The sequence below is a fragment of the Electrona antarctica genome (assembly GCF_951216825.1).
Source record: "Electrona antarctica genome assembly, chromosome: 7".
NCBI lineage: Eukaryota > Metazoa > Chordata > Actinopteri > Myctophiformes > Myctophidae > Electrona > Electrona antarctica.
In genome coordinates, this window is record NC_136812.1 from 23,884,067 (window position 1) to 23,895,315 (window position 11,249).

The 11,249-nt window shown below is 39.9% G+C and overlaps 1 long non-coding RNA gene across 1 annotated transcript; it reads left to right on the top strand.

The window, feature by feature from the left end:
• Nucleotides 1–1,288: 1,288 nt before the first annotated feature.
• LOC306926632 lies at nt 1,289–2,232 on the top strand. Its single transcript, XR_013790410.1, has 3 exons — nt 1,289–1,360; nt 1,489–1,662; nt 2,113–2,232. It is a non-coding gene; the product is annotated as an uncharacterized lncRNA (long non-coding RNA).
• The last annotated feature ends 9,017 nt before the right edge of the window (nt 2,233–11,249 follow it).

The following is an 11,249-nucleotide window of genomic DNA, read 5'->3' on the forward strand; positions in this document are numbered from 1 at the left end:
GGTGCCTGAAGAAGTTCAGAGTGAGCCCCCACATCCTCAAACGTTCTAGCAGTCAGCAGCACCATCTATCATGCACTTTGTGTCTCCTCTCCCCTTCTCCTCTTTCTCTTTATGCTCTTCTCTATCATCTCATTGCAATGATGGGTCTGTACAATCAAGGATTTCACTATTACCTGTAATGTGATGTGATAAATAAAGATTGATTGATTGATTGATTGATTGATTGATTGATTGATTCATTGGAGCATGTATTGAGCTTTATAAGGTTCAGTCAAAACCAGTTCAGTTCAATATTTGCCTTGAAATGTAGGAGGGAGTGGAGTAGACATATATTTTTTTGTGGGGCGCCAGCCCCTCCTAGGCTCCTATATACAGGTTTAATGTTTGTTTTTAGTTCAATGTTTGTTTTAATAACGCTATTGACAATGAAGGGAAAATGTATGTCATATTGTCCCTCATTACGTCATATTGTCTCTTTAAATGTATTTTTTTTGCGGCTTTCGCCTTTATTTTATATTTTTTATAGAGGGACAGACAGTAGGCTGACAGGAAATGGGGGAGAGAGATAGGGGAGTGACATGCAGTAAAGGCCGTCGGGATCGGGAGTCGAACCCGCGGCACACTGCCAGACTCGGGCTACCGGCCAAGGTGCCTGGACTGCTGAGCCACAGCCCAGGCCCATATTGTTTCTTTATTGTTAATGGCATTTAATGTTTGTGTTGGCACCGTTTGTTTTATATCACCATTACATCACCCAACATGAATTAGACTTTAATATATTAGCGCCCTTCACTTCACACAGGTGTGGTTTTTTTATACTCAATAAAGCAAAAGTACCTGGACATTGTACAGCACTGAGTAAATGTACTTAGTTACTTTCCACCACTGTGTGATAACAAACCAGAAAAACAAGGTAATGCCAATCCAAAAAGGCAAAGCTGGGCGTGTTTTGCTCTACCATATAATTGTCCGCTTGCTCTGCTTCCAGACCTGTCACTAATAAGAATCCATTATGCAGTTCATCCTGACTCTCTTTCTGACCGTGGCCCTTTTCTATTCAGGTACAGTAAAATAAGTTGCTCTGGTTTACATATATTTAAAGGTTTCATTTAGACATAATGGAAATATTATACTAAATCTGTTTTTTGAGTAAAATCTTTTAAAAATCATTACATTTTGTTTAACCAAAAATGCATTGACTCAATTCTTTATGTTTCATAACTACTTTTGGTTATTTCCATTGCAGTTAAATGTGCAACAACATGCTTATCCTGTAAAGATAGAGAATGCGAAGATGGGAACGTAACAATTCTCACTTGTCCTTTTGAAAATGCGTTGTGTGTATCTGCCACTGTGACAGGTACGTACGTTTGTTTTGAAACAAAAACACTCAAACCTTGGGGATACTAACCAACACCAATAACTTTGTGTCATGTATTGGTCTATATGTCACAATTCTTCATCCATTTGTATTTTGTTCCCTTCTAGTCTTCAACCAGACCGTATTCCCCAATTTAAGTTTCGATATAAGAACTTGTACACATGCCTGCCCAGTGGGCATTCAGGATGAGGCCTCATGGAACTTGCGGTATGCGCGAGTGTCTGCAACCTTTGAATGCTGTGCTGAAGACAACTGCAACAATCAGTTTTTGCCTTTTCCAGGTAGGAGCTCAACTGGATAAACAATGTCCAATCACCTGGTGTTGTTTTAGTTGTTTTGTGTTTATAGAACACACATGCTTTTGATTAGATAAATGAGAGAGAGAGAGAGAGAGAGAGAGAGAGAGACAGAGAGAGAGAGAGAGAGAGAGAGAGAGAGACAGAGAGAGAGAGAGAGAGAGGGAGGGAGGAAGGGGGAGAGGGAGAGGGAGAGAGGGAGAATATTTGATTTAAATTTACAAAAGATTGAGGTGGTTTTGGAAAAAGATAGGAAATGTAACAGCTTTTTTGTTATAAATGAACAAAATGCGAAAATGTATTAGTCTTGAAATTTACATATGTAGAATTATATTTGTTATTACATTATCTACCCTTTTTATGAGTAGCTATACAAGATTATTAATAGAAATTGTCAAATTGAGAACTAATGTGAGGTTCATGTTTGCATTGCAGAGCCTGATACCCAGCCCAATGGACTAATGTGTCGATCCTGCTCTAACAATTTTGATGATGTCTCTTGTACAAACATGGCTGTATGTCAGGGAGTGGAAGATCGATGCTTTTTTCAAACTAGTGAGTTATTTTATAGTCTACTAACCCCTCAAACACCACACCTCCATCACACACGCATGCATGCACGCACGCACGCGTGCGCACGCACGCACGCACTCATGCATAACTTTCACAAAGAATTGACCACAAGAACCCATAACGTTCCTATTCTAGGGCGAACATTTGGTAAGACTAGCCAATCTACAAGCTCACAACATGGTGACACATTGTGAGCTTGTAGATTGGCTATTTTTGGCAAAGAGAGAAGTCCAAAGAAATAAGTCCAAAGTATAATCAATTCAATACTACTATACTGGATGATTCCACTGTTGTAATACATTGTAGACTATAGGTGTCTCAGAGGCTAAACCCGGTCAAATGTATTTTCAGCTGTCGCTGAAACTGTATTCCAGCGAGGCTGTGTGTCAACCAACCTGTGCACCAACTTCGCCTCCTTCTTTGCCAACATATCTGAAGGAACTAATGGCCATTTGGAATGTGAACCTTTCGTTCCGTTTGGAAATAGACTTTCTATAAGCAAAGCTGTGTCTTCCAGTCTCAGTGTGAGCTCTTTGCTATTGAGTCTCATCGCTTTCGCTGTCATTCACTAATAGAGGGTATGCACGTGACATCATCATCAAACCAGGAAGTTATGCAGGAATACCTACTGAGTGGCAAAAAACGACTTTCTGGCCTCGACAGTCCACACAGAAAAGTCCTATTTGATTGCATTAAACAACGTTAAACAATGTTAAACTCACTTTGCATGTTGCTTTGCCACTCGATGTGCCATTCACTTTAAGCATGCGCATACTCTCTATAGTGGTGGCTCACATGCACACACTCACACATACACTCTCTCTCTCGCACGCACGCGCGCGCGCACACACACACACACACACACACACACACACTGTTGCTCTGAGGATTATTTATTCTGTTGATGTTTATAATAATATGCTTGACATTATTATGCATTTATAAATATATGAGAATCAGAATAAACTGTATTGTCACATCACACGATTAGAAGTGAATTGTTTTTTTTTAAAACTCTCAACATTGCAGTTACAGGAAGACAGTTACATATCCATATAAAAAAGCAGCTGGTATATAAAATCACAGTAGCATGTGGTTGGTCAAAGCGGTCAAACTGTAAGTATATAAATAAATTGTAGTAGGCCTATTATTGCTGCAGCAGAGAGAGCAGACATAGGCATGTACAGTATATTATATTATCTATCTTATCTATAAAAGCACTGGAAAATGTCTGTCTGTCTGAAGCCTACACTTCCTTAGCACAGAGCAAGACTGCTGCTCGCTTAGGGCCCCCGACAAAGACGCCATGGCGCACAGGCAGCCTCAAGGAACCTAGCACCGCACAGCCCTCTCCTCCAGCCTTTCTGCTCTGCATTAAAAAAATGTATGTAGCCTAATGTATGGTCACACTTTTCCGTGAAACATCCTTCTTGCCTTCCCCACCGCACCGGCACCTCCCCTTTTGGTTACAGTGCGACGCGAGGTTACAGATCTGTCCTGCACCTAATATGAGACAATGAACAGCATGGCCACAACGGAATAATTATCTGTCGGGGTGGCCAGAATTTGCAACACGGTCGCCAGCCACTATACAGTTATTTGACACCTTCAAACCACGGGTAACAACAGCGCAGGCACCATTGTGGAAGAGACAGGCAGCTGTTACACACGGCGCATAGCCTACTACACGATCACAACGGAATGATTATCTGTCGGGGTGGCTCTGTTGGATCATAATATATCAATAATTTAATCCACCACCGTAAAATACACTGATAAAATACATACAGACAGATGCAATGACTAACGTTTGGCTGCCTGTCGACACCACTTCAGTACTCAGGAACGAAACATTCCTAAATCACAAAAAACATCTCATTCTTATCCTGATTAGATAAAGCAAACTACTGATTGAAGCCCAAAAAGCCAACCTCCGAGCTGAGCGGAAAAGGGACCGTCTACAAAGTGCAACACCGAAAGTGAAAATATTCAATAATTTTATTTCTATATGCAGAATATTACCAACACATTTACATCACACATCAATGGTGTACTTACGATTGTACTATAGAATGTATTAGTGAATACATTTTTCCCATTGCCTTGCATAGGAAAATCTACAACTACAACATATGGCCTACAGTCCCCCCCCCCCCCCCCCCCTGTAACTAACTGTAAATTATTCCATATTTTTTGTGGTTTTTACTGTATAAATAATACTGCTAAGGTAAAGGAAATGTAATGTATTTTATGCACAAACATATTATACATTTTAGAGGGAGAGAGAGAGAGAGAGAGAGAGAGAGAGAGAGAGAGATTTCAAGTTGTTTATGTGAAATAAGGCATGATGTGAAGAACTGAGGTCTTTCCTCCTGAACGTCATGCACTTAGGCAGTCAAAAAATAAATAAACATGTTTGTGTATTCAGATATTTTAAGGTTCAAATGTAAATTGTATTTTAATCATACAATTTTTTTCATTTTGTTCTTAATACACCTCCACTAAACCTTGTTTTTCTGTCCAATATAAGCTCATAAAACAATAACGTTTATGAAATATTAATAAGGCTTTTTTCATGTTATGAATATTACACATTCATAAAGCTTTGCCCATATGAAATGCATAATTAATACAGCAGCATTAAGTAAGGTTGTTTGTTAAGTGCTGCTGCTTTTTATGGGCACGTGCAATATCAGTGGGTTGTGCAAATGCTTTTTTGCACTATAGGTTTTTTATATTTAGTGTTTTTAGACATACTGTATTTTTACTTCTTTTATGCCTGACCAGGACCAGAAATGTCGTTCTGTACTTGTATGGAATGACAATAAAACCCCTTTAGGGTTTATTCTAAATTGAATGTGAATAAAGGCTTTACTTCATATTACAAACTGATATGACCTTGAATTCATGATGATTAATGTTGACTAACAAATATATTAACATGAACAATTAGCTATTCATTACTAACCTACAAAATGCCTGCGGTCTCCGAGGCTATTACTAACCTAACTTTAGGAGGAGAAATGAGCCGGTGATAATCTTTTCTTTGGTTGAGCAGCCCTACTATGTACATTCATGCAGACACACATTAAAACCTGAGTACTGCCTACTACAACCAGTCTTCAGGTCAATAAACCTTATGCAGACCGCGGCCATCTTGCCATTAAGTTAATGGCAGGTTGGCTAATGGCTATAGCTGCAATTTGCCATTGACAGCCCATACATCCAAACAGAAAAGTCCTATCTGATTGTATTAAACACTAACAATGAGCTGCTGTACAAAAAGTTATTATCCTCTTTCTATCTGCAAAATGTTTGTTTCATAAAAATCCACGTTAGCTACTTTCTGTCCAAAGCAAATTCCCAAAGCAACGTCCTGCTGCCTCCTGCATCATGTGCAAATTCAAAATAGGTGGTACGCAGGGCCATTGCGTTGAGTGATATCCAAGATGCCAAGGAGCACTTCCAAACTCCAACACTTAGAAAAATAACCACATGCAAGGAATTTCTTGACAGAAAATAGCTCATAACATGTCTACAGTATATTTTTATTAAAGGTGTAGACAGGGAAACAGAAATGGTGGACATTTTATTTTGAAGTTTCAGCTTAAACGCTGGTTCTGAAGTTTCTGAACCAATCAGAGCGTCACATCCCTCCAGGCTATGGGATCTCAAAGTCTGTGACTTCCTGCACGTGAATTTCGTTTGTAAACAAAGTGACAGAGAGATGTGGGGAAAAGCCAGCAGACTATTTCTAACCTATACACAACCTATATAGGCTACATATGTTAGCGTGATGATTAAGTTTAAAACAAGTAATACACTGTCTGGATGTCATCTTGAATGAGGTCTTTAATCAAAACCAGCTGTGGAATCAAACTGGTGAGCTTCATTTTTATTGGCTTTTATTGATGTGTATCTCTACACGTCATCACGCAGCACGTTTTCAGGAAGTAATTAAAAAAATATATTTATGGACTTTTGATATAAAAACACACAGAAATGAGAATTTGCCATTTTTTTGCCATCCATATATGATGACCACGGATATGGTCTAAAAGTGTGAAAGAAGTATTTTTTATTTCACTACGCCTTTAAACATACACTTTTCAAATAGAAAGAGGATAATTCAAGCTTTTTGTACAGATGCAATGTTGGTGAGTTTGACAAAAATCGTCACCACTTTGCAGCCCGCATCCACGCCACAGCATTCTGGACAAGTATATCACTGTCGCGGGCAGCACAACTAATCTCCCCCCCACCCCCCACACAAGGGAGAGGGAGGGAGGGAGGGAGAGAGAGAGAGAGAGAGAGAGCTCCTTACTCCTCTTCATGTTTTTACTAACCTTTTCTCAAATTGACCAGCACACTATACACATTGTTAGTAGTGTGTCCTTGATCCAACTTACTTGGAAATGTGCATATTGCCAGCAGCTATGTAAGATGAGCCTGTGCATTTCACCCTATAACTTCAACGCATAGGCAATCAAGACCATTAATTAATGACAGCTGTGACTGTGCTGTCTGTGTAGGGGTGATGATTGCGTGATGATTCTAATGTACAGGATTCTATAGGTCACCACTTTTGGTGTGACACACACGGCACACAGCATGTAAACTTCTTATTTATTTATTTTTTAGATATTTTTTTTGCGGCTTACGCCTTTTATTGGTTTTTTGAAGGGACAGACAGTAGGCTGACAGGAAACGGGAGAGAGATGGGGGAAGACATGCAGTAAAGGCCGTGTCGGGCTCGGGAGTCGAACCCGCGGCACACTGCGACTGGATTACCAGTCGGGTGCCCAGACGGTTACGCCACCGCCTGGGCCAGCATGTAAACTTCTAACTTCTGTTTACATGCCGTTGTCAATACGTGCTGAGTAACGACAAAGATTGACAGATTTTGGAGAAGACTGATAGTTTATCCTTTACTAATTAGGCTGTGGAAGTATTCACACTACTTTTGGATTTATTGGGGAACGGAGGAGGAGGTGATCAAGCTCATTGGTAGGCTGCATTTCTTTTCCTTTAAAGGTGTAGGGAAACGGAAATGCTGGGCATTTTATTTTGAAGTTTCAGACGGTTTCAGCTCGAAACACCGCTCTGAAGTTTCTGAACCAATCAGATCGTCGTCGTATCCCTTCAGGCGATGGGACGGTAGCTAGGGACGGTAGCTATGCTAAACACAGGACGCATGGATTGTTTGTTTACAAGTCAGATAGTTGGCCAGCTGTACCAGTTTACTGTTATGTGGCTTATTTCTACCCTATAATGTTTTCAGATACATATTTTAGCGTGATGATTAAGTTGAAACCGAGTAATAGACTGGATGGTATCTTGAATGGGAATAAAAACGGAGGATTTCTGTAATCAGTAGCAGCTGTGCTGGACAGTGTTGGAAGGATGCGCAGATATGGGGAATTAAACGGGTGAGCTTCATTTTTATTGGCTTTTATCGATGTGTATCTCTACATGTCATCACGCAGCACGTTTTCGTTTTCAGGAAGTAATTAAAAAAAGATTTTTATGGACTTTTGATATAAAATAAATGAGAATTTGTCCATTTTCTTGGCATCCATTGTTAGGTATGCCCATATGATGACCACGGATATGGTCTAAAAGTGTGAAAAACTTATTTTTCATTTCACTACGCCTTTAATACGCCCTTACGGAGCTGTGTGTGGGTGGGTCTGAGCACGAAAACAGCATGGTAGTTTTTCACCACCTGTGCGCAACATAACATACACACAAACGCACAAGCACATATTAACTGTATATATGATGACTCCGCAGGAATTGGCCCGGCCCCCTGGGCGCATTCCTGTGAGTCTGGACTCTGAATGTTTCGGGGACCATCACCAGGTTGGATAGAAAGAACGTCAGGCTCGACATACCTTACAAGGACAAGGAAACAGGGCTGTGCTTAGATACTTTGTTGAACGTTATGTCTGAAAATCTCCATATTTGCCCAAATTGTGCTGAGCGGCAGTCGCCTATGGCCAGTGTGTGAGGGCCGCGCAACGGCCCGAACTAGAGTTCGGGCCGATAGAAATAAGGCAACAAAAACCCATAATAATTGAATAAGTGTGGAAAACATCATTGGTTTGTGATTAGTTTGACTGCTTAATGAACAGTAAAGACATCAGGATTAGGTTCAACCTGGCTGTTAGCCTGGTCCGGAGCAGGCTAAATCCAAAGCATTAGTTTCCATGGTAACTAATGTAGCATCACTTTCATGAAATCAAGCCTCAACATATCCAGGTTAACTGGTTAAATTAATCTGGCAAGATTAACCAGTTTTCATGAAACCGGTTAATTGCTGATCCAGGATTAAGCCAGGATATCTGTTAAATCCCGGCTTAATCTCTAATCCAAGTTTCGTGGAACGGGCCCCAGGTTGGATAGAAAGAACGTCGGGCTCAACATACCTTACAAGGACAAGGAAACACGGCTGTGCTTAGATACTTTGTTGAACGTTATGTCTCTGCGCCGTACTAGATCCAAGCCATCCTACGTCTCTTTGTAAACTCAATCTGGGTTCCTTGATGCCGTCTCCATGCTGGAAAAGATGAAAAATCTAATTCCGTTTTCTGGCTCATTCCCTCGACGTGACCTGATGTGGCACTTATGTACTGAGCAAGTCTGCACCATGGTGAGATGTCAGTTTAAAAAAAGAACGTATACTAGCAGGATAGACAGGATAGACGTCGCTTAATGTAAACAAACCAGACAATCCCAGAAGTATGGCGGCCGCTACCAGTGACACATATGTTGACGCCCCCTCAAGCATATTTTGGTAATCCCTATACACGCATCTCCCAATGTTGGAAAGAACTGCTGTTTCGGACGGGCTTTTTTGATCCGACAGTCAGGAAATCTCGGAGTTCATCACCTCCCTTTTTGAAGAAAAGTCTGGATGTCAGAATGAGCATGTATTGCGCTTATAATGTTCTACTACTACTCCACTGGAGCAGTTTGGGAGTTCAGTGCCTTGCTCAAGGACACAGTGGCCCCTTTTCCACCAGTTGGGAACCGGTTCAGTTCAGAACCAGTTTGTAGTCCATGAGCCAGAGTTCCAAAATTGGAACGTTAATTATGAATTGAGTGGGCAAAACCATACCTATATTAAATTGTCAATATGATCAATATAAGCAAATTAATATACGATAACCCTTCCACAGGAGTAGCTTTTTCATATTTATCACACATTTTGTAATTTTCACCTACAGTAGGCTGGCTCATGGACTAGCCAGGTTCTGAACTGAACCGGTTCCCAACCAGTGGAAAAGGGGTCAGTGGTGTTGTGGGAGGGCCCCTCCTCCCGGAGCTAGGGGTAACTGCTGGCCATTCACTTCCTCATCCAGATCTTTCCTGCTGGTCTGGGGTTCGAACCGGGAACCCGGTGCTTCACTAACCTTTAGGCCAATGCTGCCCCCAACTTAAAAGTAACTTAACTAAATAAAGCTGTCAAATAATTGTAGTGGAAAATGTAAGAGGGAATGGGGTATAGTCAGTCAGTAGACATATATGTTTTTTTTCCTTTCATTTTTATATACTCAATGAATAAAAAGTACTTGAAATGTGTACAGTACAGTAAATGTAATTAGTTACTTTCCACCACTGTGTGATAACAAACCAGAAAAACAAGGTAATGCCAATCCAAAAAGGCAAAGCTGGGCGTGTTTTGCTCTACCATATAATTGTCCGCTTGCTCTGCTTCCAGACCTGTCACTAATAAGAATCCATTATGCAGTTCATCCTGACTCTCTTTCTGACCGTGGCCCTTTTCTATTCAGGTACAGTAAAATAAGTTGCTCTGGTTTACATACATATATTTAAAGGTTTCATTTAGACATCATTTGTATTCATGTCACATTCATGTAAATGTTTTTTTTTTGTTATCAATTGTTTTTTTATACACATTCATGTAAATGTTATACTAAATCTTGTTTTTTATGAGTTAAATGTATGTTTTTAATATAAAAACACTACCTTTTGTTTAACCAAAAATACATTGTCTAAATTCTTTATGTGTCATAAAAACTTTTGTTTATTTCCATTGCAGTTGAATGTGCCATAACATGCTTATCCTGTAAGGATAAAGAATGCGACGATGGGGACATAAAAATCCTCACTTGTCCATTTAAGGAAGCGGTGTGTGTATCCGCCACTGTGACAAGTACGTACATGTGTTTTGAAACAAAAATATTCAAATCTTGGGGAAACTGTTGTGGGATACTAACCAACACCAATAACTTTGTTACATGTATTTGTCACCATACTGTCACAACTCTTCATTCATTTGTATTTAATTCCCTTCTAGCATTCAACGAGACCGAATCCCCCAATAGATCTTTCGATATAAGAACTTGTACACAGGCCTGCCCAGCCCTTTTGAACGTTCGGGATGAGGCCTCGTGGAACCAGCGGCATCATCGAGTGGCTGCAGCCTTTGAATGCTGTGGTGAAGACAACTGCAACAACCACTCTTTGCCTTTTCCAGGTAGGAGCTCAACTGGATAAACAATGTCCAATCACTAGGTATTGTTTTAGTTGTTTTGTGTTTATAGAACACACATGCTTTTGATTAGATAATGAGAGAGAGTGAGAGTGAGAGAGAGAGAGAGATTTTCATTTCAATTTACAAAAGATTGAGGTGGTTTTGGAAAAGGACAGGAAATGTAACATCTTAATTGATGAGTATTGAGTCAAGCAGAAACACAGAGGGGTTGTGTAGCTATTATTAATGTAATACCATAATGAGACCAAAAGGTAATAATGAAGTAGGTCTTTATGTCTCTTAAAATGTACAGATGTAGAATTCATAGTGTTTACATCACTGATTGAATAGCTGATTTAATGTAACAGGTCTAAGAATAACATTATGCACAAAATCATATTTCCTTTTTTACATTATAACCTACGTTTTTATTACTTCTGAGTTTTTGTTACCTTTATTATTTGTTATTACACTATCTACCTTTTATCTATCTTTACAT